The sequence below is a fragment of the Pristiophorus japonicus genome, chromosome 8 (genome assembly GCF_044704955.1).
Source record: "Pristiophorus japonicus isolate sPriJap1 chromosome 8, sPriJap1.hap1, whole genome shotgun sequence".
Lineage (NCBI taxonomy): Eukaryota > Metazoa > Chordata > Chondrichthyes > Pristiophoridae > Pristiophorus > Pristiophorus japonicus.
In genome coordinates this window covers 174,980,416-175,004,585 of record NC_091984.1, presented here as the reverse complement: position 1 = coordinate 175,004,585, position 24,170 = coordinate 174,980,416, and the positions used below count along the sequence as shown (strand labels likewise).

The window sequence follows — 24,170 nt, the reverse complement described above, 5'->3', positions numbered from 1 at the left end:
GTTCCAGAACGGAAACTGCTGCCAGTGGTAGCGTGGCCGAGCGGTCTAAGGCGCTGGATTAAGGCTCCAGTCTCTTCGGAGGCAGTGGGTTCGAATCCCACCGCTGCCAGAATTTGTGGCGTGTAATATTTGCGCCCCTTCACCGCGAGCCATGAAGCAGTCGGCTCCCGCTGTGTTGTGATATGACTATTTTGGTGTGGAAAAGAGGTTGAGCTGAGAACGGTGCCTTCAGTTTGTTGGCAAACCGTTGAAGAGTTTGATGTTGCCACTTGTAAATTGAAGGCCAGTTCAACAGGCCTTTTGACGCTGGCTGCATTTGTGTGGGGAAAAATGTCACGTCAGAGGTGGGATTGCAACCCACGCCCCTAGAAAGGGACCGGAATTCGCCGACCTTTGGTCAGTTAAGGATTAACAGTCTTTGAGTCTGGCGCCTCACTCCACTCGGCCTTCCTGACACTATTGTGCCCTTGGCCGTAAGCATCAGTCTGAGCATTGAAAGGCCTCGGTCCACCAAGGCATCGACTCTGGCAACTTTCACATGCTAATACCTGACTTGTTTGGCTCTGGTGCCTTTTATACTGGCAAAATGTGTTAATGTCGGAAGTAAACATTGCAAGTAATTCCCTGCCTGAGGAACGGAGCAGATTTGAGCAGCCTTTGTGTGGAAGAAATCTCATTCTTTGACAGTGGTGCCCTTTTTCTGAGAACCACCACTGTCTGCAGTGGGATTGAAAGCCACAGTACGAGAAAGCAACGTGGAATTCAGCAACGCGGGAGGATAAAAATGTCATGCTTTGAGTCTGCTGCTTTTTAGTGTGGGAATGGGTTGAAAGGAGAAGTCTGATTTTAAACCCTATCCCCGAGAACAGGGTTAGAATGTGATAAGTTTAGAGAGCAAAACAAGTTGGTCTGTGGGCGGTGCGGTGCCTTTCGCTTATTGGCAAACGCCAATAGCGTTGAGGAGCTTGAGGTGACCACTTGCAAATTTAAAGCCAGTTGAGCAGGCTTTTTGACGCTGGCTGGCATTTGTCTGGATAAAAAGTTAATGTCAGAAGTGGGATTCGAACCCACGCCCCTAGAAAGGGACCAGAATACACCAACCTTTGGTAAGGTAAGGATTAACAGTCCTTGAGTCTGGCGCCTTAGACCACTCGGCCATCCTGACAATGGTCGTGCAGCAGCTGCAGGAAAATGTGCTGCAAATTCTGCACACTTACTGAGCAGCCTCACAATTCTTCCTCCTGTGCAAACACACAACGCACACTGTGCAAACACACAACGCACACATTCTTACGACAGGACTTAACAGGCAGCGCCAGTCATTAAGTTCATCATCCCTGCAATGCAACCAACATTCAAACACAGGTATTTCTCGCAACAGCTCGCATTTTGTCAGCTATCGGGTAACATTTTCTGTATTGTATTTCGAAAGCGCCTTTCATGACCGAACGACGTCCCAAGGCGCTTCACAGCCAATGAAGTATTGTAAAAGTGAAGGCACTGTTGCAATGTGGGGAACGCCGCAGCCAGTTTGCACACAGCAAGATCCCACAAACGGCAATGTGATCATGACCAGATAATCTGGTTTTGTCAGTGACGTTGATGTCGGAATAAATATTGAATGAAGGTTGTAACTGCTTCGTTCCAACGTGCACCTAATTACTGGTGTTGCCCTGTGGACCTGTATGCTGCAAAATCATTTCTCGAGAGTTTACCGTCTGCCACTTCAATGGCCTTGATTATTATCTTGCCCAAAGCAAAGTCACATTTCACTCACCGGTCACTAGTTCCAGAACGGAAACTGCTGCCAGTGGTAGCGTGGCCGAGCGGTCTAAGGCGCTGGATTAAGGCTCCAGTCTCTTCGGAGGCGTGGGTTCGAATCCCACCGCTGCCAGAATTTGTGGCGTGTAATATTTGCGCCCCTTCACCGCGAGCCATGAAGCAGTCGGCTCCCGCTGTGTTGTGATATGACTATTTTGGTGTGGAAAAGAGGTTGAGCTGAGAACGGTGCCTTCAGTTTGTTGGCAAACCGTTGAAGAGTTTGATGTTGCCACTTGTAAATTGAAGGCCAGTTCAACAGGCCTTTTGACGCTGGCTGCATTTGTGTGGGGAAAAATGTCACGTCAGAGGTGGGATTGCAACCCACGCCCCTAGAAAGGGACCGGAATTCGCCGACCTTTGGTCAGTTAAGGATTAACAGTCTTTGAGTCTGGCGCCTCACTCCACTCGGCCTTCCTGACACTATTGTGCCCTTGGCCGTAAGCATCAGTCTGAGCATTGAAAGGCCTCGGTCCACCAAGGCATCGACTCTGGCAACTTTCACATGCTAATACCTGACTTGTTTGGCTCTGGTGCCTTTTATACTGGCAAAATGTGTTAATGTCGGAAGTAAACATTGCAAGTAATTCCCTGCCTGAGGAACGGAGCAGATTTGAGCAGCCTTTGTGTGGAAGAAATCTCATTCTTTGACAGTGGTGCCCTTTTTCTGAGAACCACCACTGTCTGCAGTGGGATTGAAAGCCACAGTACGAGAAAGCAACGTGGAATTCAGCAACGCGGGAGGATAAAAATGTCATGCTTTGAGTCTGCTGCTTTTTAGTGTGGGAATGGGTTGAAAGGAGAAGTCTGATTTTAAACCCTATCCCCGAGAACAGGGTTAGAATGTGATAAGTTTAGAGAGCAAAACAAGTTGGTCTGTGGGCGGTGCGGTGCCTTTCGCTTATTGGCAAACGCCAATAGCGTTGAGGAGCTTGAGGTGACCACTTGCAAATTTAAAGCCAGTTGAGCAGGCTTTTTGACGCTGGCTGGCATTTGTCTGGATAAAAAGTTAATGTCAGAAGTGGGATTCGAACCCACGCCCCTAGAAAGGGACCAGAATACACCAACCTTTGGTAAGGTAAGGATTAACAGTCCTTGAGTCTGGCGCCTTAGACCACTCGGCCATCCTGACAATGGTCGTGCAGCAGCTGCAGGAAAATGTGCTGCAAATTCTGCACACTTACTGAGCAGCCTCACAATTCTTCCTCCTGTGCAAACACACAACGCACACATTCTTACGACAGGACTTAACAGGCAGCGCCAGTCATTAAGTTCATCATCCCTGCAATGCAACCAACATTCAAACACAGGTATTTCTCGCAACAGCTCGCATTTTGTCAGCTATCGGGTAACATTTTCTGTATTGTATTTCGAAAGCGCCTTTCATGACCGAACGACGTCCCAAGGCGCTTCACAGCCAATGAAGTATTGTAAAAGTGAAGGCACTGTTGCAATGTGGGGAACGCCGCAGCCAGTTTGCACACAGCAAGATCCCACAAACGGCAATGTGATCATGACCAGATAATCTGGTTTTGTCAGTGACGTTGATGTCGGAATAAATATTGAATGAAGGTTGTAACTGCTTCGTTCCAACGTGCACCTAATTACTGGTGTTGCCCTGTGGACCTGTATGCTGCAAAATCATTTCTCGAGAGTTTACCGTCTGCCACTTCAATGGCCTTGATTATTATCTTGCCCAAAGCAAAGTCACATTTCACTCACCGGTCACTAGTTCCAGAACGGAAACTGCTGCCAGTGGTAGCGTGGCCGAGCGGTCTAAGGCGCTGGATTAAGGCTCCAGTCTCTTCGGAGGCGTGGGTTCGAATCCCACCGCTGCCAGAATTTGTGGCGTGTAATATTTGCGCCCCTTCACCGCGAGCCATGAAGCAGTCGGCTCCCGCTGTGTTGTGATATGACTATTTTGGTGTGGAAAAGAGGTTGAGCTGAGAACGGTGCCTTCAGTTTGTTGGCAAACCGTTGAAGAGTTTGATGTTGCCACTTGGAAATTGAAGGCCAGTTCAACAGGCCTTTTGACGCTGGCTGCATTTGTGTGGGGAAAAATGTCACGTCAGAGGTGGGATTGCAACCCACGCCCCTAGAAAGGGACCGGAATTCGCCGACCTTTGGTCAGTTAAGGATTAACAGTCTTTGAGTCTGGCGCCTCACTCCACTCGGCCTTCCTGACACTATTGTGCCCTTGGCCGTAAGCATCAGTCTGAGCATTGAAAGGCCTCGGTCCACCAAGGCATCGACTCTGGCAACTTTCACATGCTAATACCTGACTTGTTTGGCTCTGGTGCCTTTTATACTGGCAAAATGTGTTAATGTCGGAAGTAAACATTGCAAGTAATTCCCTGCCTGAGGAACGGAGCAGATTTGAGCAGCCTTTGTGTGGAAGAAATCTCATTCTTTGACAGTGGTGCCCTTTTTCTGAGAACCACCACTGTCTGCAGTGGGATTGAAAGCCACAGTACGAGAAAGCAACGTGGAATTCAGCAACGCGGGAGGATAAAAATGTCATGCTTTGAGTCTGCTGCTTTTTAGTGTGGGAATGGGTTGAAAGGAGAAGTCTGATTTTAAACCCTATCCCCGAGAACAGGGTTAGAATGTGATAAGTTTAGAGAGCAAAACAAGTTGGTCTGTGGGCGGTGCGGTGCCTTTCGCTTATTGGCAAACGCCAATAGCGTTGAGGAGCTTGAGGTGACCACTTGCAAATTTAAAGCCAGTTGAGCAGGCTTTTTGACGCTGGCTGGCATTTGTCTGGATAAAAAGTTAATGTCAGAAGTGGGATTCGAACCCACGCCCCTAGAAAGGGACCAGAATACACCAACCTTTGGTAAGGTAAGGATTAACAGTCCTTGAGTCTGGCGCCTTAGACCACTCGGCCATCCTGACAATGGTCGTGCAGCAGCTGCAGGAAAATGTGCTGCAAATTCTGCACACTTACTGAGCAGCCTCACAATTCTTCCTCCTGTGCAAACACACAACGCACACTGTGCAAACACACAACGCACACATTCTTACGACAGGACTTAACAGGCAGCGCCAGTCATTAAGTTCATCATCCCTGCAATGCAACCAACATTCAAACACAGGTATTTCTCGCAACAGCTCGCATTTTGTCAGCTATCGGGTAACATTTTCTGTATTGTATTTCGAAAGCGCCTTTCATGACCGAACGACGTCCCAAGGCGCTTCACAGCCAATGAAGTATTGTAAAAGTGAAGGCACTGTTGCAATGTGGGGAACGCCGCAGCCAGTTTGCACACAGCAAGATCCCACAAACGGCAATGTGATCATGACCAGATAATCTGGTTTTGTCAGTGACGTTGATGTCGGAATAAATATTGAATGAAGGTTGTAACTGCTTCGTTCCAACGTGCACCTAATTACTGGTGTTGCCCTGTGGACCTGTATGCTGCAAAATCATTTCTCGAGAGTTTACCGTCTGCCACTTCAATGGCCTTGATTATTATCTTGCCCAAAGCAAAGTCACATTTCACTCACCGGTCACTAGTTCCAGAACGGAAACTGCTGCCAGTGGTAGCGTGGCCGAGCGGTCTAAGGCGCTGGATTAAGGCTCCAGTCTCTTCGGAGGCGTGGGTTCGAATCCCACCGCTGCCAGAATTTGTGGCGTGTAATATTTGCGCCCCTTCACCGCGAGCCATGAAGCAGTCGGCTCCCGCTGTGTTGTGATATGACTATTTTGGTGTGGAAAAGAGGTTGAGCTGAGAACGGTGCCTTCAGTTTGTTGGCAAACCGTTGAAGACTTTGATGTTGCCACTTGTAAATTGAAGGCCAGTTCAACAGGCCTTTTGACGCTGGCTGCATTTGTGTGGGGAAAAATGTCACGTCAGAGGTGGGATTGCAACCCACGCCCCTAGAAAGGGACCGGAATTCGCCGACCTTTGGTCAGTTAAGGATTAACAGTCTTTGAGTCTGGCGCCTCACTCCACTCGGCCTTCCTGACACTATTGTGCCCTTGGCCGTAAGCATCAGTCTGAGCATTGAAAGGCCTCGGTCCACCAAGGCATCGACTCTGGCAACTTTCACATGCTAATACCTGACTTGTTTGGCTCTGGTGCCTTTTATACTGGCAAAATGTGTTAATGTCGGAAGTAAACATTGCAAGTAATTCCCTGCCTGAGGAACGGAGCAGATTTGAGCAGCCTTTGTGTGGAAGAAATCTCATTCTTTGACAGTGGTGCCCTTTTTCTGAGAACCACCACTGTCTGCAGTGGGATTGAAAGCCACAGTACGAGAAAGCAACGTGGAATTCAGCAACGCGGGAGGATAAAAATGTCATGCTTTGAGTCTGCTGCTTTTTAGTGTGGGAATGGGTTGAAAGGAGAAGTCTGATTTTAAACCCTATCCCCGAGAACAGGGTTAGAATGTGATAAGTTTAGAGAGCAAAACAAGTTGGTCTGTGGGCGGTGCGGTGCCTTTCGCTTATTGGCAAACGCCAATAGCGTTGAGGAGCTTGAGGTGACCACTTGCAAATTTAAAGCCAGTTGAGCAGGCTTTTTGACGCTGGCTGGCATTTGTCTGGATAAAAAGTTAATGTCAGAAGTGGGATTCGAACCCACGCCCCTAGAAAGGGACCAGAATACACCAACCTTTGGTAAGGTAAGGATTAACAGTCCTTGAGTCTGGCGCCTTAGACCACTCGGCCATCCTGACAATGGTCGTGCAGCAGCTGCAGGAAAATGTGCTGCAAATTCTGCACACTTACTGAGCAGCCTCACAATTCTTCCTCCTGTGCAAACACACAACGCACACATTCTTACGACAGGACTTAACAGGCAGCGCCAGTCATTAAGTTCATCATCCCTGCAATGCAACCAACATTCAAACACAGGTATTTCTCGCAACAGCTCGCATTTTGTCAGCTATCGGGTAACATTTTCTGTATTGTATTTCGAAAGCGCCTTTCATGACCGAACGACGTCCCAAGGCGCTTCACAGCCAATGAAGTATTGTAAAAGTGAAGGCACTGTTGCAATGTGGGGAACGCCGCAGCCAGTTTGCACACAGCAAGATCCCACAAACGGCAATGTGATCATGACCAGATAATCTGGTTTTGTCAGTGACGTTGATGTCGGAATAAATATTGAATGAAGGTTGTAACTGCTTCGTTCCAACGTGCACCTAATTACTGGTGTTGCCCTGTGGACCTGTATGCTGCAAAATCATTTCTCGAGAGTTTACCGTCTGCCACTTCAATGGCCTTGATTATTATCTTGCCCAAAGCAAAGTCACATTTCACTCACCGGTCACTAGTTCCAGAACGGAAACTGCTGCCAGTGGTAGCGTGGCCGAGCGGTCTAAGGCGCTGGATTAAGGCTCCAGTCTCTTCGGAGGCGTGGGTTCGAATCCCACCGCTGCCAGAATTTGTGGCGTGTAATATTTGCGCCCCTTCACCGCGAGCCATGAAGCAGTCGGCTCCCGCTGTGTTGTGATATGACTATTTTGGTGTGGAAAAGAGGTTGAGCTGAGAACGGTGCCTTCAGTTTGTTGGCAAACCGTTGAAGAGTTTGATGTTGCCACTTGGAAATTGAAGGCCAGTTCAACAGGCCTTTTGACGCTGGCTGCATTTGTGTGGGGAAAAATGTCACGTCAGAGGTGGGATTGCAACCCACGCCCCTAGAAAGGGACCGGAATTCGCCGACCTTTGGTCAGTTAAGGATTAACAGTCTTTGAGTCTGGCGCCTCACTCCACTCGGCCTTCCTGACACTATTGTGCCCTTGGCCGTAAGCATCAGTCTGAGCATTGAAAGGCCTCGGTCCACCAAGGCATCGACTCTGGCAACTTTCACATGCTAATACCTGACTTGTTTGGCTCTGGTGCCTTTTATACTGGCAAAATGTGTTAATGTCGGAAGTAAACATTGCAAGTAATTCCCTGCCTGAGGAACGGAGCAGATTTGAGCAGCCTTTGTGTGGAAGAAATCTCATTCTTTGACAGTGGTGCCCTTTTTCTGAGAACCACCACTGTCTGCAGTGGGATTGAAAGCCACAGTACGAGAAAGCAACGTGGAATTCAGCAACGCGGGAGGATAAAAATGTCATGCTTTGAGTCTGCTGCTTTTTAGTGTGGGAATGGGTTGAAAGGAGAAGTCTGATTTTAAACCCTATCCCCGAGAACAGGGTTAGAATGTGATAAGTTTAGAGAGCAAAACAAGTTGGTCTGTGGGCGGTGCGGTGCCTTTCGCTTATTGGCAAACGCCAATAGCGTTGAGGAGCTTGAGGTGACCACTTGCAAATTTAAAGCCAGTTGAGCAGGCTTTTTGACGCTGGCTGGCATTTGTCTGGATAAAAAGTTAATGTCAGAAGTGGGATTCGAACCCACGCCCCTAGAAAGGGACCAGAATACACCAACCTTTGGTAAGGTAAGGATTAACAGTCCTTGAGTCTGGCGCCTTAGACCACTCGGCCATCCTGACAATGGTCGTGCAGCAGCTGCAGGAAAATGTGCTGCAAATTCTGCACACTTACTGAGCAGCCTCACAATTCTTCCTCCTGTGCAAACACACAACGCACACTGTGCAAACACACAACGCACACATTCTTACGACAGGACTTAACAGGCAGCGCCAGTCATTAAGTTCATCATCCCTGCAATGCAACCAACATTCAAACACAGGTATTTCTCGCAACAGCTCGCATTTTGTCAGCTATCGGGTAACATTTTCTGTATTGTATTTCGAAAGCGCCTTTCATGACCGAACGACGTCCCAAGGCGCTTCACAGCCAATGAAGTATTGTAAAAGTGAAGGCACTGTTGCAATGTGGGGAACGCCGCAGCCAGTTTGCACACAGCAAGATCCCACAAACGGCAATGTGATCATGACCAGATAATCTGGTTTTGTCAGTGACGTTGATGTCGGAATAAATATTGAATGAAGGTTGTAACTGCTTCGTTCCAACGTGCACCTAATTACTGGTGTTGCCCTGTGGACCTGTATGCTGCAAAATCATTTCTCGAGAGTTTACCGTCTGCCACTTCAATGGCCTTGATTATTATCTTGCCCAAAGCAAAGTCACATTTCACTCACCGGTCACTAGTTCCAGAACGGAAACTGCTGCCAGTGGTAGCGTGGCCGAGCGGTCTAAGGCGCTGGATTAAGGCTCCAGTCTCTTCGGAGGCGTGGGTTCGAATCCCACCGCTGCCAGAATTTGTGGCGTGTAATATTTGCGCCCCTTCACCGCGAGCCATGAAGCAGTCGGCTCCCGCTGTGTTGTGATATGACTATTTTGGTGTGGAAAAGAGGTTGAGCTGAGAACGGTGCCTTCAGTTTGTTGGCAAACCGTTGAAGAGTTTGATGTTGCCACTTGTAAATTGAAGGCCAGTTCAACAGGCCTTTTGACGCTGGCTGCATTTGTGTGGGGAAAAATGTCACGTCAGAGGTGGGATTGCAACCCACGCCCCTAGAAAGGGACCGGAATTCGCCGACCTTTGGTCAGTTAAGGATTAACAGTCTTTGAGTCTGGCGCCTCACTCCACTCGGCCTTCCTGACACTATTGTGCCCTTGGCCGTAAGCATCAGTCTGAGCATTGAAAGGCCTCGGTCCACCAAGGCATCGACTCTGGCAACTTTCACATGCTAATACCTGACTTGTTTGGCTCTGGTGCCTTTTATACTGGCAAAATGTGTTAATGTCGGAAGTAACATTGCAAGTAATTCCCTGCCTGAGGAACGGAGCAGATTTGAGCAGCCTTTGTGTGGAAGAAATCTCATTCTTTGACAGTGGTGCCCTTTTTCTGAGAACCACCACTGTCTGCAGTGGGATTGAAAGCCACAGTACGAGAAAGCAACGTGGAATTCAGCAACGCGGGAGGATAAAAATGTCATGCTTTGAGTCTGCTGCTTTTTAGTGTGGGAATGGGTTAAAAGGAGAAGTCTGATTTTAAACCCTATCCCCGAGAACAGGGTTAGAATGTGATAAGTTTAGAGAGCAAAACAAGTTGGTCTGTGGGCGGTGCGGTGCCTTTCGCTTATTGGCAAACGCCAATAGCGTTGAGGAGCTTGAGGTGACCACTTGCAAATTTAAAGCCAGTTGAGCAGGCTTTTTGACGCTGGCTGGCATTTGTCTGGATAAAAAGTTAATGTCAGAAGTGGGATTCGAACCCACGCCCCTAGAAAGGGACCAGAATACACCAACCTTTGGTAAGGTAAGGATTAACAGTCCTTGAGTCTGGCGCCTTAGACCACTCGGCCATCCTGACAATGGTCGTGCAGCAGCTGCAGGAAAATGTGCTGCAAATTCTGCACACTTACTGAGCAGCCTCACAATTCTTCCTCCTGTGCAAACACACAACGCACACATTCTTACGACAGGACTTAACAGGCAGCGCCAGTCATTAAGTTCATCATCCCTGCAATGCAACCAACATTCAAACACAGGTATTTCTCGCAACAGCTCGCATTTTGTCAGCTATCGGGTAACATTTTCTGTATTGTATTTCGAAAGCGCCTTTCATGACCGAACGACGTCCCAAGGCGCTTCACAGCCAATGAAGTATTGTAAAAGTGAAGGCACTGTTGCAATGTGGGGAACGCCGCAGCCAGTTTGCACACAGCAAGATCCCACAAACGGCAATGTGATCATGACCAGATAATCTGGTTTTGTCAGTGACGTTGATGTCGGAATAAATATTGAATGAAGGTTGTAACTGCTTCGTTCCAACGTGCACCTAATTACTGGTGTTGCCCTGTGGACCTGTATGCTGCAAAATCATTTCTCGAGAGTTTACCGTCTGCCACTTCAATGGCCTTGATTATTATCTTGCCCAAAGCAAAGTCACATTTCACTCACCGGTCACTAGTTCCAGAACGGAAACTGCTGCCAGTGGTAGCGTGGCCGAGCGGTCTAAGGCGCTGGATTAAGGCTCCAGTCTCTTCGGAGGCGTGGGTTCGAATCCCACCGCTGCCAGAATTTGTGGCGTGTAATATTTGCGCCCCTTCACCGCGAGCCATGAAGCAGTCGGCTCCCGCTGTGTTGTGATATGACTATTTTGGTGTGGAAAAGAGGTTGAGCTGAGAACGGTGCCTTCAGTTTGTTGGCAAACCGTTGAAGAGTTTGATGTTGCCACTTGTAAATTGAAGGCCAGTTCAACAGGCCTTTTGACGCTGGCTGCATTTGTGTGGGGAAAAATGTCACGTCAGAGGTGGGATTGCAACCCACGCCCCTCGAAAGGGACCGGAATTCGCCGACCTTTGGTCAGTTAAGGATTAACAGTCTTTGAGTCTGGCGCCTCACTCCACTCGGCCTTCCTGACACTATTGTGCCCTTGGCCGTAAGCATCAGTCTGAGCATTGAAAGGCCTCGGTCCACCAAGGCATCGACTCTGGCAACTTTCACATGCTAATACCTGACTTGTTTGGCTCTGGTGCCTTTTATACTGGCAAAATGTGTTAATGTCGGAAGTAACATTGCAAGTAATTCCCTGCCTGAGGAACGGAGCAGATTTGAGCAGCCTTTGTGTGGAAGAAATCTCATTCTTTGACAGTGGTGCCCTTTTTCTGAGAACCACCACTGTCTGCAGTGGGATTGAAAGCCACAGTACGAGAAAGCAACGTGGAATTCAGCAACGCGGGAGGATAAAAATGTCATGCTTTGAGTCTGCTGCTTTTTAGTGTGGGAATGGGTTGAAAGGAGAAGTCTGATTTTAAACCCTATCCCCGAGAACAGGGTTAGAATGTGATAAGTTTAGAGAGCAAAACAAGTTGGTCTGTGGGCGGTGCGGTGCCTTTCGCTTATTGGCAAACGCCAATAGCGTTGAGGAGCTTGAGGTGACCACTTGCAAATTTAAAGCCAGTTGAGCAGGCTTTTTGACGCTGGCTGGCATTTGTCTGGATAAAAAGTTAATGTCAGAAGTGGGATTCGAACCCACGCCCCTAGAAAGGGACCAGAATACACCAACCTTTGGTAAGGTAAGGATTAACAGTCCTTGAGTCTGGCGCCTTAGACCACTCGGCCATCCTGACAATGGTCGTGCAGCAGCTGCAGGAAAATGTGCTGCAAATTCTGCACACTTACTGAGCAGCCTCACAATTCTTCCTCCTGTGCAAACACACAACGCACACATTCTTACGACAGGACTTAACAGGCAGCGCCAGTCATTAAGTTCATCATCCCTGCAATGCAACCAACATTCAAACACAGGTATTTCTCGCAACAGCTCGCATTTTGTCAGCTATCGGGTAACATTTTCTGTATTGTATTTCGAAAGCGCCTTTCATGACCGAACGACGTCCCAAGGCGCTTCACAGCCAATGAAGTATTGTAAAAGTGAAGGCACTGTTGCAATGTGGGGAACGCCGCAGCCAGTTTGCACACAGCAAGATCCCACAAACGGCAATGTGATCATGACCAGATAATCTGGTTTTGTCAGTGATGTTGATGTCGGAATAAATATTGAATGAAGGTTGTAACTGCTTCGTTCCAACGTGCACCTAATTACTGGTGTTGCCCTGTGGACCTGTATGCTGCAAAATCATTTCTCGAGAGTTTACCGTCTGCCACTTCAATGGCCTTGATTATTATCTTGCCCAAAGCAAAGTCACATTTCACTCACCGGTCACTAGTTCCAGAACGGAAACTGCTGCCAGTGGTAGCGTGGCCGAGCGGTCTAAGGCGCTGGATTAAGGCTCCAGTCTCTTCGGAGGCGTGGGTTCGAATCCCACCGCTGCCAGAATTTGTGGCGTGTAATATTTGCGCCCCTTCACCGCGAGCCATGAAGCAGTCGGCTCCCGCTGTGTTGTGATATGACTATTTTGGTGTGGAAAAGAGGTTGAGCTGAGAACGGTGCCTTCAGTTTGTTGGCAAACCGTTGAAGACTTTGATGTTGCCACTTGTAAATTGAAGGCCAGTTCAACAGGCCTTTTGACGCTGGCTGCATTTGTGTGGGGAAAAATGTCACGTCAGAGGTGGGATTGCAACCCACGCCCCTAGAAAGGGACCGGAATTCGCCGACCTTTGGTCAGTTAAGGATTAACAGTCTTTGAGTCTGGCGCCTCACTCCACTCGGCCTTCCTGACACTATTGTGCCCTTGGCCGTAAGCATCAGTCTGAGCATTGAAAGGCCTCGGTCCACCAAGGCATCGACTCTGGCAACTTTCACATGCTAATACCTGACTTGTTTGGCTCTGGTGCCTTTTATACTGGCAAAATGTGTTAATGTCGGAAGTAAACATTGCAAGTAATTCCCTGCCTGAGGAACGGAGCAGATTTGAGCAGCCTTTGTGTGGAAGAAATCTCATTCTTTGACAGTGGTGCCCTTTTTCTGAGAACCACCACTGTCTGCAGTGGGATTGAAAGCCACAGTACGAGAAAGCAACGTGGAATTCAGCAACGCGGGAGGATAAAAATGTCATGCTTTGAGTCTGCTGCTTTTTAGTGTGGGAATGGGTTGAAAGGAGAAGTCTGATTTTAAACCCTATCCCCGAGAACAGGGTTAGAATGTGATAAGTTTAGAGAGCAAAACAAGTTGGTCTGTGGGCGGTGCGGTGCCTTTCGCTTATTGGCAAACGCCAATAGCGTTGAGGAGCTTGAGGTGACCACTTGCAAATTTAAAGCCAGTTGAGCAGGCTTTTTGACGCTGGCTGGCATTTGTCTGGATAAAAAGTTAATGTCAGAAGTGGGATTCGAACCCACGCCCCTAGAAAGGGACCAGAATACACCAACCTTTGGTAAGGTAAGGATTAACAGTCCTTGAGTCTGGCGCCTTAGACCACTCGGCCATCCTGACAATGGTCGTGCAGCAGCTGCAGGAAAATGTGCTGCAAATTCTGCACACTTACTGAGCAGCCTCACAATTCTTCCTCCTGTGCAAACACACAACGCACACATTCTTACGACAGGACTTAACAGGCAGCGCCAGTCATTAAGTTCATCATCCCTGCAATGCAACCAACATTCAAACACAGGTATTTCTCGCAACAGCTCGCATTTTGTCAGCTATCGGGTAACATTTTCTGTATTGTATTTCGAAAGCGCCTTTCATGACCGAACGACGTCCCAAGGCGCTGCACAGCCAATGAAGTATTGTAAAAGTGAAGGCACTGTTGCAATGTGGGGAACGCCGCAGCCAGTTTGCACACAGCAAGATCCCACAAACGGCAATGTGATCATGACCAGATAATCTGGTTTTGTCAGTGACGTTGATGTCGGAATAAATATTGAATGAAGGTTGTAACTGCTTCGTTCCAACGTGCACCTAATTACTGGTGTTGCCCTGTGGACCTGTATGCTGCAAAATCATTTCTCGAGAGTTTACCGTCTGCCACTTCAATGGCCTTGATTATTATCTTGCCCAAAGCAAAGTCACATTTCACTCACCGGTCACTAGTTCCAGAACGGAAACTGCTGCCAGTGGTAGCGTGGCCGAGCGGTCTAAGGCGCTGGATTAAGGCTCCAGTCTCTTCGGAGGCGTGGGTTCGAATCCCACCGCTGCCAGAATTTGTGGCGTGTAATATTTGCGCCCCTTCACCGCGAGCCATGAAGCAGTCGGCTCCCGCTGTGTTGTGATATGACTATTTTGGTGTGGAAAAGAGGTTGAGCTGAGAACGGTGCCTTCAGTTTGTTGGCAAACCGTTGAAGACTTTGATGTTGCCACTTGTAAATTGAAGGCCAGTTCAACAGGCCTTTTGACGCTGGCTGCATTTGTGTGGGGAAAAATGTCACGTCAGAGGTGGGATTGCAACCCACGCCCCTAGAAAGGGACCGGAATTCGCCGACCTTTGGTCAGTTAAGGATTAACAGTCTTTGAGTCTGGCGCCTCACTCCACTCGGCCTTCCTGACACTATTGTGCCCTTGGCCGTAAGCATCAGTCTGAGCATTGAAAGGCCTCGGTCCACCAAGGCATCGACTCTGGCAACTTTCACATGCTAATACCTGACTTGTTTGGCTCTGGTGCCTTTTATACTGGCAAAATGTGTTAATGTCGGAAGTAAACATTGCAAGTAATTCCCTGCCTGAGGAACGGAGCAGATTTGAGCAGCCTTTGTGTGGAAGAAATCTCATTCTTTGACAGTGGTGCCCTTTTTCTGAGAACCACCACTGTCTGCAGTGGGATAGAAAGCCACAGTACGAGAAAGCAACGTGGAATTCAGCAACGCGGGAGGATAAAAATGTCATGCTTTGAGTCTGCTGCTTTTTAGTGTGGGAATGGGTTGAAAGGAGAAGTCTGATTTTAAACCCTATCCCCGAGAACAGGGTTAGAATGTGATAAGTTTAGAGAGCAAAACAAGTTGGTCTGTGGGCGGTGCGGTGCCTTTCGCTTATTGGCAAACGCCAATAGCGTTGAGGAGCTTGAGGTGACCACTTGCAAATTTAAAGCCAGTTGAGCAGGCTTTTTGACGCTGGCTGGCATTTGTCTGGATAAAAAGTTAATGTCAGAAGTGGGATTCGAACCCACGCCCCTAGAAAGGGACCAGAATACACCAACCTTTGGTAAGGTAAGGATTAACAGTCCTTGAGTCTGGCGCCTTAGACCACTCGGCCATCCTGACAATGGTCGTGCAGCAGCTGCAGGAAAATGTGCTGCAAATTCTGCACACTTACTGAGCAGCCTCACAATTCTTCCTCCTGTGCAAACACACAACGCACACATTCTTACGACAGGACTTAACAGACAGCGCCAGTCATTAAGTTCATCATCCCTGCAATGCAACCAACATTCAAACACAGGTATTTCTCGCAACAGCTCGCATTTTGTCAGCTATCGGGTAACATTTTCTGTATTGTATTTCGAAAGCGCCTTTCATGACCGAACGACGTCCCAAGGCGCTTCACAGCCAATGAAGTATTGTAAAAGTGAAGGCACTGTTGCAATGTGGGGAACGCCGCAGCCAGTTTGCACACAGCAAGATCCCACAAACGGCAATGTGATCATGACCAGATAATCTGGTTTTGTCAGTGACGTTGATGTCGGAATAAATATTGAATGAAGGTTGTAACTGCTTCGTTCCAACGTGCACCTAATTACTGGTGTTGCCCTGTGGACCTGTATGCTGCAAAATCATTTCTCGAGAGTTTACCGTCTGCCACTTCAATGGCCTTGATTATTATCTTGCCCAAAGCAAAGTCACATTTCACTCACCGGTCACTAGTTCCAGAACGGAAACTGCTGCCAGTGGTAGCGTGGCCGAGCGGTCTAAGGCGCTGGATTAAGGCTCCAGTCTCTTCGGAGGCGTGGGTTCGAATCCCACCGCTGCCAGAATTTGTGGCGTGTAATATTTGCGCCCCTTCACCGCGAGCCATGAAGCAGTCGGCTCCCGCTGTGTTGTGATATGACTATTTTGGTGTGGAAAAGAGGTTGAGCTGAGAACGGTGCCTTCAGTTTGTTGGCAAACCGTTGAAGACTTTGATGTTGCCACTTGTAAATTGAAGGCCAGTTCAACAGGCCTTTTGACGCTGGCTGCATTTGTGTGGGGAAAAATGTCACGTCAGAGGTGGGATTGCAACCCACGCCCCTAGAAAGGGACCGGAATTCGCCGACCTTTGGTCAGTTAAGGATTAACAGTCTTTGAGTCTGGCGCCTCACTCCACTCGGCCTTCCTGACACTATTGTGCCCTTGGCCGTAAGCATCAGTCTGAGCATTGAAAGGCCTCGGTCCACCAAGGCATCGACTCTGGCAACTTTCACATGCTAATACCTGACTTGTTTGGCTCTGGTGCCTTTTATACTGGCAAAATGTGTTAATGTCGGAAGTAAACATTGCAAGTAATTCCCTGCCTGAGGAACGGAGCAGATTTGAGCAGCCTTTGTGTGGAAGAAATCTCATTCTTTGACAGTGGTGCCCTTTTTCTGAGAACCACCACTGTCTGCAGTGGGATAGAAAGCCACAGTACGAGAAAGCAACGTGGAATTCAGCAACGCGGGAGGATAAAAATGTCATGCTTTGAGTCTGCTGCTTTTTAGTGTGGGAATGGGTTGAAAGGAGAAGTCTGATTTTAAACCCTATCCCCGAGAACAGGGTTAGAATGTGATAAGTTTAGAGAGCAAAACAAGTTGGTCTGTGGGCGGTGCGGTGCCTTTCGCTTATTGGCAAACGCCAATAGCGTTGAGGAGCTTGAGGTGACCACTTGCAAATTTAAAGCCAGTTGAGCAGGCTTTTTGACGCTGGCTGGCATTTGTCTGGATAAAAAGTTAATGTCAGAAGTGGGATTCGAACCCACGCCCCTAGAAAGGGACCAGAATACACCAACCTTTGGTAAGGTAAGGATTAACAGTCCTTGAGTCTGGCGCCTTAGACCACTCGGCCATCCTGACAATGGTCGTGCAGCAGCTGCAGGAAAATGTGCTGCAAATTCTGCACACTTACTGAGCAGCCTCACAATTCTTCCTCCTGTGCAAACACACAACGCACACATTCTTACGACAGGACTTAACAGACAGCGCCAGTCATTAAGTTCATCATCCCTGCAATGCAACCAACATTCAAACACAGGTATTTCTCGCAACAGCTCGCATTTTGTCAGCTATCGGGTAACATTTTCTGTATTGTATTTCGAAAGCGCCTTTCATGACCGAACGACGTCCCAAGGCGCTTCACAGCCAATGAAGTATTGTAAAAGTGAAGGCACTGTTGCAATGTGGGGAACGCCGCAGCCAGTTTGCACACAGCAAGATCCCACAAACGGCAATGTGATCATGACCAGATAATCTGGTTTTGTCAGTGACGTTGATGTCGGAATAAATATTGAATGAAGGTTGTAACTGCTTCGTTCCAACGTGCACCTAATTACTGGTGTTGCCCTGTGGACCTGTATGCTGCAAAATCATTTCTCGAGAGTTTACCGTCTGCCACTTCAATGGCCTTGATTATTATCTTGCCCAAAGCAAAGTCACATTTCACTCACCGGTCACTAGTTCCAGAACGGAAACTGCTGCCAGTGGTAGCGTGGCCGAGCGGTCTAAGGCGCTGGATTAAGGCTCCAGTCTCTTCGGAGGCGTGGGTTCGAATCCCACCGCTGCCAGAATTTGTGGCGTGTAATATTTGCGCCCCTTCACCGCGAGCCATGAAGCAGTCGGCTCCCGCTGTGTTGTGATATGACTATTTTGGTGTGGAAAAGAGGTTGAGCTGAGAACGGTGCCTTCAGTTTGTTGGCAAACCGTTGAAGAGTTTGATGTTGCCACTTGTAAATTGAAGGCCAGTTCAACAGGCCTTTTGACGCTGGCTGCATTTGTGTGGGGAAAAATGTCACGTCAGAGGTGGGATTGCAACCCACGCCCCTAGAAAGGGACCGGAATTCGCCGACCTTTGGTCAGTTAAGGATTAACAGTCTTTGAGTCTGGCGCCTCACTCCACTCGGCCTTCCTGACACTATTGTGCCCTTGGCCGTAAGCATCAGTCTGAGCATTGAAAGGCCTCGGTCCACCAAGGCATCGACTCTGGCAACTTTCACATGCTAATACCTGACTTGTTTGGCTCTGGTGCCTTTTATACTGGCAAAATGTGTTAATGTCGGAAGTAACATTGCAAGTAATTCCCTGCCTGAGGAACGGAGCAGATTTGAGCAGCCTTTGTGTGGAAGAAATCTCATTCTTTGACAGTGGTGCCCTTTTTCTGAGAACCACCACTGTCTGCAGTGGGATTGAAAGCCACAGTACGAGAAAGCAACGTGGAATTCAGCAACGCGGGAGGATAAAAATGTCATGCTTTGAGTCTGCTGCTTTTTAGTGTGGGAATGGGTTGAAAGGAGAAGTCTGATTTTAAACCCTATCCCCGAGAACAGGGTTAGAATGTGATAAGTTTAGAGAGCAAAACAAGTTGGTCTGTGGGCGGTGCGGTGCCTTTCGCTTATTGGCAAACGCCAATAGCGTTGCGGAGCTTGAGGTGACCACTTGCAAATTTAAAGCCAGTTGAGCAGGCTTTTTGACGCTGGCTGGCATTTGTCTGGATAAAAAGTTAATGTCAGAAGTGGGATTCGAACCCACGCCCCTAGAAAGGGACCAGAATACACCAACCTTTGGTAAGGTAAGGATTAACAGTCCTTGAGTCTGGCGCCTTAGACCACTCGGCCATCCTGACAATGGTCGTGCAGCAGCTGCAGGAAAATGTGCTGCAAATTCTGCACACTTACTGAGCAGCCTCACAATTCTTCCTCCTGTGCAAACACACAACGCACACATTCTTACGACAGGACTTAACAGGCAGCGCCAGTCATTAAGTTCATCATCCCTGCAATGCAACCAACATTCAAACACAGGTATTTCTCGCAACAGCTCGCATTTTGTCAGCTATCGGGTAACATTTTCTGTATTGTATTTCGAAAGCGCCTTTCATGACCGAACGACGTCCCAAGGCGCTTCACAGCCAATGAAGTATTGTAAAAGTGAAGGCACTGTTGCAATGTGGGGAACGCCGCAGCCAGTTTGCACACAGCAAGATCCCACAAACGGCAATGTGATCATGACCAGATAATCTGGTTTTGTCAGTGATGTTGATGTCGGAATAAATATTGAATGAAGGTTGTAACTGCTTCGTTCCAACGTGCACCTAATTACTGGTGTTGCCCTGTGGACCTGTATGCTGCAAAATCATTTCTCGAGAGTTTACCGTCTGCCACTTCAATGGCCTTGATTATTATCTTGCCCAAAGCAAAGTCACATTTCACTCACCGGTCACTAGTTCCAGAACGGAAACTGCTGCCAGTGGTAGCGTGGCCGAGCGGTCTAAGGCGCTGGATTAAGGCTCCAGTCTCTTCGGAGGCAGTGGGTTCGAATCCCACCGCTGCCAGAATTTGTGGCGTGTAATATTTGCGCCCCTTCACCGCGAGCCATGAAGCAGTCGGCTCCCGCTGTGTTGTGATATGACTATTTTGGTGTGGAAAAGAGGTTGAGCTGAGAACGGTGCCTTCAGTTTGTTGGCAAACCGTTGAAGAGTTTGATGTTGCCACTTGTAAATTGAAGGCCAGTTCAACAGGCCTTTTGACGCTGGCTGCATTTGTGTGGGGAAAAATGTCACGTCAGAGGTGGGATTGCAACCCACGCCCCTAGAAAGGGACCGGAATTCGCCGACCTTTGGTCAGTTAAGGATTAACAGTCTTTGAGTCTGGCGCCTCACTCCACTCGGCCTTCCTGACACTATTGTGCCCTTGGCCGTAAGCATCAGTCTGAGCATTGAAAGGCCTCGGTCCACCAAGGCATCGACTCTGGCAACTTTCACATGCTAATACCTGACTTGTTTGGCTCTGGTGCCTTTTATACTGGCAAAATGTGTTAATGTCGGAAGTAAACATTGCAAGTAATTCCCTGCCTGAGGAACGGAGCAGATTTGAGCAGCCTTTGTGTGGAAGAAATCTCATTCTTTGACAGTGGTGCCCTTTTTCTGAGAACCACCACTGTCTGCAGTGGGATTGAAAGCCACAGTACGAGAAAGCAACGTGGAATTCAGCAACGCGGGAGGATAAAAATGTCATGCTTTGAGTCTGCTGCTTTTTAGTGTGGGAATGGGTTGAAAGGAGAAGTCTGATTTTAAACCCTATCCCCGAGAACAGGGTTAGAATGTGATAAGTTTAGAGAGCAAAACAAGTTGGTCTGTGGGCGGTGCGGTGCCTTTCGCTTATTGGCAAACGCCAATAGCGTTGAGGAGCTTGAGGTGACCACTTGCAAATTTAAAGCCAGTTGAGCAGGCTTTTTGACGCTGGCTGGCATTTGTCTGGATAAAAAGTTAATGTCAGAAGTGGGATTCGAACCCACGCCCCTAGAAAGGGACCAGAATACACCAACCTTTGGTAAGGTAAGGCTTAACAGTCCTTGAGTCTGGCGCCTTAGACCACTCGGCCATCCTGACAATGGTCGTGCAGCAGCTGCAGGAAAATGTGCTGCAAATTCTGCACACTTACGGAGCAGCCTCACAATTCTTCCTCCTGTGCAAACACACAACGCACACATTCTTACGACAGGACTTAACAGGCAGCGCCAGTCATTAAGTTCATCATCCCTGCAATGCAACCAACATTCAAACACAGGTATTTCTCGCAACAGCTCGCATTTTGTCAGCTATCGGGTAACATTTTCTGTATTGTATTTCGAAAGCGCCTTTCATGACCGAACGACGTCCCAAGGCGCTTCACAGCCAATGAAGTATTGTAAAAGTGAAGGCACTGTTGCAATGTGGGGAACGCCGCAGCCAGTTTGCACACAGCAAGATCCCACAAACGGCAATGTGATCATGACCAGATAATCTGGTTTTGTCAGTGACGTTGATGTCGGAATAAATATTGAATGAAGGTTGTAACTGCTTCGTTCCAACGTGCACCTAATTACTGGTGTTGCCCTGTGGACCTGTATGCTGCAAAATCATTTCTCGAGAGTTTACCGTCTGCCACTTCAATGGCCTTGATTATTATCTTGCCCAAAGCAAAGTCACATTTCACTCACCGGTCACTAGTTCCAGAACGGAAACTGCTGCCAGTGGTAGCGTGGCCGAGCGGTCTAAGGCGCTGGATTAAGGCTCCAGTCTCTTCGGAGGCGTGGGTTCGAATCCCACCGCTGCCAGAATTTGTGGCGTGTAATATTTGCGCCCCTTCACCGCGAGCCATGAAGCAGTCGGCTCCCGCTGTGTTGTGATATGACTATTTTGGTGTGGAAAAGAGGTTGAGCTGAGAACGGTGCCTTCAGTTTGTTGGCAAACCGTTGAAGAGTTTGATGTTGCCACTTGTAAATTGAAGGCCAGTTCAACAGGCCTTTTGACGCTGGCTGCATTTGTGTGGGGAAAAATGTCACGTCAGAGGTGGGATTGCAACCCACGCCCCTAGAAAGGGACCGGAATTCGCCGACCTTTGGTCAGTTAAGGATTAACAGTCTTTGAGTCTGGCGCCTCACTCCACTCGGCCTTCCTGACACTATTGTGCCCTTGGCCGTAAGCATCAGTCTGAGCATTGAAAGGCCTCGGTCCACCAAGGCATCGACTCTGGCAACTTTCACATGCTAATACCTGACTTGTTTGGCTCTGGTGCCTTTTATACTGGCAAAATGTGTTAATGTCGGAAGTAAACATTGCAAGTAATTCCCTGCCTGAGGAACGGAGCAGATTTGAGCAGCCTTTGTGTGGAAGAAATCTCATTCTTTGACAGTGGTGCCCTTTTTCTGAGAACCACCACTGTCTGCAGTGGGATTGAAAGCCACAGTACGAGAAAGCAACGTGGAATTCAGCAACGCGGGAGGATAAAAATGTCATGCTTTGAGTCTGCTGCTTTTTAGTGTGGGAATGGGTTGAAAGGAGAAGTCTGATTTTAAACCCTATCCCCGAGAACAGGGTTAGAATGTGATAAGTTTAGAGAGCAAAACAAGTTGGTCTGTGGGCGGTGCGGTGCCTTTCGCTTATTGGCAAACGCCAATAGCGTTGAGGAGCTTGAGGTGACCACTTGCAAATTTAAAGCCAGTTGAGCAGGCTTTTTGACGCTGGCTGGCATTTGTCTGGATAAAAAGTTAATGTCAGAAGTGGGATTCGAACCCACGCCCCTAGAAAGGGACCAGAATACACCAACCTTTGGTAAGGTAAGGATTAACAGTCCTTGAGTCTGGCGCCTTAGACCACTCGGCCATCCTGACAATGGTCGTGCAGCAGCTGCAGGAAAATGTGCTGCAAATTCTGCACACTTACGGAGCAGCCTCACAATTCTTCCTCCTGTGCAAACACACAACGCACACATTCTTACGACAGGACTTAACAGGCAGCGCCAGTCATTAAGTTCATCATCCCTGCAATGCAACCAACATTCAAACACAGGTATTTCTCGCAACAGCTCGCATTTTGTCAGCTATCGGGTAACATTTTCTGTATTGTATTTCGAAAGCGCCTTTCATGACCGAACGACGTCCCAAGGCGCTTCACAGCCAATGAAGTATTGTAAAAGTGAAGGCACTGTTGCAATGTGGGGAACGCCGCAGCCAGTTTGCACACAGCAAGATCCCACAAACGGCAATGTGATCATGACCAGATAATCTGGTTTTGTCAGTGACGTTGATGTCGGAATAAATATTGAATGAAGGTTGTAACTGCTTCGTTCCAACGTGCACCTAATTACTGGTGTTGCCCTGTGGACCTGTATGCTGCAAAATCATTTCTCGAGAGTTTACCGTCTGCCACTTCAATGGCCTTGATTATTATCTTGCCCAAAGCAAAGTCACATTTCACTCACCGGTCACTAGTTCCAGAACGGAAACTGCTGCCAGTGGTAGCGTGGCCGAGCGGTCTAAGGCGCTGGATTAAGGCTCCAGTCTCTTCGGAGGCGTGGGTTCGAATCCCACCGCTGCCAGAATTTGTGGCGTGTAATATTTGCGCCCCTTCACCGCGAGCCATGAAGCAGTCGGCTCCCGCTGTGTTGTGATATGACTATTTTGGTGTGGAAAAGAGGTTGAGCTGAGAACGGTGCCTTCAGTTTGTTGGCAAACCGTTGAAGAGTTTGATGTTGCCACTTGTAAATTGAAGGCCAGTTCAACAGGCCTTTTGACGCTGGCTGCATTTGTGTGGGGAAAAATGTCACGTCAGAGGTGGGATTGCAACCCACGCCCCTAGAAAGGGACCGGAATTCGCCGACCTTTGGTCAGTTAAGGATTAACAGTCTTTGAGTCTGGCGCCTCACTCCACTCGGCCTTCCTGACACTATTGTGCCCTTGGCCGTAAGCATCAGTCTGAGCATTGAAAGGCCTCGGTCCACCAAGGCATCGACTCTGGCAACTTTCACATGCTAATACCTGACTTGTTTGGCTCTGGTGCCTTTTATACTGGCAAAATGTGTTAATGTCGGAAGTAAACATTGCAAGTAATTCCCTGCCTGAGGAACGGAGCAGATTTGAGCAGCCTTTGTGTGGAAGAAATCTCATTCTTTGACAGTGGTGCCCTTTTTCTGAGAACCACCACTGTCTGCAGTGGGATTGAAAGCCACAGTACGAGAAAGCAACGTGGAATTCAGCAACGCGGGAGGATAAAAATGTCATGCTTTGAGTCTGCTGCTTTTTAGTGTGGGAATGGGTTGAAAGGAGAAGTCTGATTTTAAACCCTATCCCCGAGAACAGGGTTAGAATGTGATAAGTTTAGAGAGCAAAACAAGTTGGTCTGTGGGCGGTGCGGTGCCTTTCGCTTATTGGCAAACGCCAATAGCGTTGAGGAGCTTGAGGTGACCACTTGCAAATTTAAAGCCAGTTGAGCAGGCTTTTTGACGCTGGCTGGCATTTGTCTGGATAAAAAGTTAATGTCAGAAGTGGGATTCGAACCCACGCCCCTAGAAAGGGACCAGAATACACCAACCTTTGGTAAGGTAAGGATTAACAGTCCTTGAGTCTGGCGCCTTAGACCACTCGGCCATCCTGACAATGGTCGTGCAGCAGCTGCAG

The 24,170-nt window shown here is 48.4% G+C and overlaps 28 non-coding genes across 28 annotated transcripts; 14 read left to right on the top strand and 14 right to left on the bottom strand.

Annotated features, from left to right (window-relative positions):
• The first annotated feature begins 26 nt into the window (after positions 1-26).
• On the top strand, positions 27-109 carry trnal-aag (transfer RNA leucine (anticodon AAG)). Its single transcript has one exon. It is a non-coding gene; the product is annotated as a tRNA-Leu (tRNA).
• Positions 110-1,046: 937 nt separating this feature from the next.
• On the bottom strand, positions 1,047-1,165 carry trnal-caa (transfer RNA leucine (anticodon CAA)). Its single transcript has 2 exons — positions 1,128-1,165; positions 1,047-1,092 (listed from the first exon to the last, which is right to left on the bottom strand). It is a non-coding gene; the product is annotated as a tRNA-Leu (tRNA).
• A 647-nt stretch (positions 1,166-1,812) lies between these two features.
• Positions 1,813-1,894, top strand: trnal-aag (transfer RNA leucine (anticodon AAG)). Its single transcript has one exon. It is a non-coding gene; the product is annotated as a tRNA-Leu (tRNA).
• A 937-nt stretch (positions 1,895-2,831) lies between these two features.
• Positions 2,832-2,950, bottom strand: trnal-caa (transfer RNA leucine (anticodon CAA)). The gene is made up of 2 exons: positions 2,913-2,950; positions 2,832-2,877 (listed from the first exon to the last, which is right to left on the bottom strand). It is a non-coding gene; the product is annotated as a tRNA-Leu (tRNA).
• Positions 2,951-3,575: 625 nt separating this feature from the next.
• Positions 3,576-3,657, top strand: trnal-aag (transfer RNA leucine (anticodon AAG)). The gene has a single exon. It is a non-coding gene; the product is annotated as a tRNA-Leu (tRNA).
• A 937-nt stretch (positions 3,658-4,594) lies between these two features.
• On the bottom strand, positions 4,595-4,713 carry trnal-caa (transfer RNA leucine (anticodon CAA)). Its single transcript has 2 exons — positions 4,676-4,713; positions 4,595-4,640 (listed from the first exon to the last, which is right to left on the bottom strand). It is a non-coding gene; the product is annotated as a tRNA-Leu (tRNA).
• Positions 4,714-5,360: 647 nt separating this feature from the next.
• Positions 5,361-5,442, top strand: trnal-aag (transfer RNA leucine (anticodon AAG)). Its single transcript has one exon. It is a non-coding gene; the product is annotated as a tRNA-Leu (tRNA).
• Positions 5,443-6,379: 937 nt separating this feature from the next.
• Positions 6,380-6,498, bottom strand: trnal-caa (transfer RNA leucine (anticodon CAA)). The gene is made up of 2 exons: positions 6,461-6,498; positions 6,380-6,425 (listed from the first exon to the last, which is right to left on the bottom strand). It is a non-coding gene; the product is annotated as a tRNA-Leu (tRNA).
• A 625-nt stretch (positions 6,499-7,123) lies between these two features.
• Positions 7,124-7,205, top strand: trnal-aag (transfer RNA leucine (anticodon AAG)). Its single transcript has one exon. It is a non-coding gene; the product is annotated as a tRNA-Leu (tRNA).
• Positions 7,206-8,142: 937 nt separating this feature from the next.
• On the bottom strand, positions 8,143-8,261 carry trnal-caa (transfer RNA leucine (anticodon CAA)). The gene is made up of 2 exons: positions 8,224-8,261; positions 8,143-8,188 (listed from the first exon to the last, which is right to left on the bottom strand). It is a non-coding gene; the product is annotated as a tRNA-Leu (tRNA).
• Positions 8,262-8,908: 647 nt separating this feature from the next.
• trnal-aag (transfer RNA leucine (anticodon AAG)) lies at positions 8,909-8,990 on the top strand. The gene has a single exon. It is a non-coding gene; the product is annotated as a tRNA-Leu (tRNA).
• Positions 8,991-9,926: 936 nt separating this feature from the next.
• Positions 9,927-10,045, bottom strand: trnal-caa (transfer RNA leucine (anticodon CAA)). The gene is made up of 2 exons: positions 10,008-10,045; positions 9,927-9,972 (listed from the first exon to the last, which is right to left on the bottom strand). It is a non-coding gene; the product is annotated as a tRNA-Leu (tRNA).
• Positions 10,046-10,670: 625 nt separating this feature from the next.
• On the top strand, positions 10,671-10,752 carry trnal-aag (transfer RNA leucine (anticodon AAG)). The gene has a single exon. It is a non-coding gene; the product is annotated as a tRNA-Leu (tRNA).
• A 936-nt stretch (positions 10,753-11,688) lies between these two features.
• trnal-caa (transfer RNA leucine (anticodon CAA)) lies at positions 11,689-11,807 on the bottom strand. Its single transcript has 2 exons — positions 11,770-11,807; positions 11,689-11,734 (listed from the first exon to the last, which is right to left on the bottom strand). It is a non-coding gene; the product is annotated as a tRNA-Leu (tRNA).
• A 625-nt stretch (positions 11,808-12,432) lies between these two features.
• On the top strand, positions 12,433-12,514 carry trnal-aag (transfer RNA leucine (anticodon AAG)). The gene has a single exon. It is a non-coding gene; the product is annotated as a tRNA-Leu (tRNA).
• A 937-nt stretch (positions 12,515-13,451) lies between these two features.
• trnal-caa (transfer RNA leucine (anticodon CAA)) lies at positions 13,452-13,570 on the bottom strand. The gene is made up of 2 exons: positions 13,533-13,570; positions 13,452-13,497 (listed from the first exon to the last, which is right to left on the bottom strand). It is a non-coding gene; the product is annotated as a tRNA-Leu (tRNA).
• A 625-nt stretch (positions 13,571-14,195) lies between these two features.
• trnal-aag (transfer RNA leucine (anticodon AAG)) lies at positions 14,196-14,277 on the top strand. The gene has a single exon. It is a non-coding gene; the product is annotated as a tRNA-Leu (tRNA).
• A 937-nt stretch (positions 14,278-15,214) lies between these two features.
• Positions 15,215-15,333, bottom strand: trnal-caa (transfer RNA leucine (anticodon CAA)). The gene is made up of 2 exons: positions 15,296-15,333; positions 15,215-15,260 (listed from the first exon to the last, which is right to left on the bottom strand). It is a non-coding gene; the product is annotated as a tRNA-Leu (tRNA).
• Positions 15,334-15,958: 625 nt separating this feature from the next.
• On the top strand, positions 15,959-16,040 carry trnal-aag (transfer RNA leucine (anticodon AAG)). Its single transcript has one exon. It is a non-coding gene; the product is annotated as a tRNA-Leu (tRNA).
• Positions 16,041-16,977: 937 nt separating this feature from the next.
• Positions 16,978-17,096, bottom strand: trnal-caa (transfer RNA leucine (anticodon CAA)). Its single transcript has 2 exons — positions 17,059-17,096; positions 16,978-17,023 (listed from the first exon to the last, which is right to left on the bottom strand). It is a non-coding gene; the product is annotated as a tRNA-Leu (tRNA).
• A 625-nt stretch (positions 17,097-17,721) lies between these two features.
• On the top strand, positions 17,722-17,803 carry trnal-aag (transfer RNA leucine (anticodon AAG)). The gene has a single exon. It is a non-coding gene; the product is annotated as a tRNA-Leu (tRNA).
• Positions 17,804-18,739: 936 nt separating this feature from the next.
• trnal-caa (transfer RNA leucine (anticodon CAA)) lies at positions 18,740-18,858 on the bottom strand. Its single transcript has 2 exons — positions 18,821-18,858; positions 18,740-18,785 (listed from the first exon to the last, which is right to left on the bottom strand). It is a non-coding gene; the product is annotated as a tRNA-Leu (tRNA).
• A 625-nt stretch (positions 18,859-19,483) lies between these two features.
• On the top strand, positions 19,484-19,566 carry trnal-aag (transfer RNA leucine (anticodon AAG)). Its single transcript has one exon. It is a non-coding gene; the product is annotated as a tRNA-Leu (tRNA).
• Positions 19,567-20,503: 937 nt separating this feature from the next.
• On the bottom strand, positions 20,504-20,622 carry trnal-caa (transfer RNA leucine (anticodon CAA)). The gene is made up of 2 exons: positions 20,585-20,622; positions 20,504-20,549 (listed from the first exon to the last, which is right to left on the bottom strand). It is a non-coding gene; the product is annotated as a tRNA-Leu (tRNA).
• A 625-nt stretch (positions 20,623-21,247) lies between these two features.
• On the top strand, positions 21,248-21,329 carry trnal-aag (transfer RNA leucine (anticodon AAG)). The gene has a single exon. It is a non-coding gene; the product is annotated as a tRNA-Leu (tRNA).
• A 937-nt stretch (positions 21,330-22,266) lies between these two features.
• On the bottom strand, positions 22,267-22,385 carry trnal-caa (transfer RNA leucine (anticodon CAA)). The gene is made up of 2 exons: positions 22,348-22,385; positions 22,267-22,312 (listed from the first exon to the last, which is right to left on the bottom strand). It is a non-coding gene; the product is annotated as a tRNA-Leu (tRNA).
• A 625-nt stretch (positions 22,386-23,010) lies between these two features.
• trnal-aag (transfer RNA leucine (anticodon AAG)) lies at positions 23,011-23,092 on the top strand. Its single transcript has one exon. It is a non-coding gene; the product is annotated as a tRNA-Leu (tRNA).
• A 937-nt stretch (positions 23,093-24,029) lies between these two features.
• trnal-caa (transfer RNA leucine (anticodon CAA)) lies at positions 24,030-24,148 on the bottom strand. The gene is made up of 2 exons: positions 24,111-24,148; positions 24,030-24,075 (listed from the first exon to the last, which is right to left on the bottom strand). It is a non-coding gene; the product is annotated as a tRNA-Leu (tRNA).
• Between the last annotated feature and the right edge of the window lie 22 nt (positions 24,149-24,170).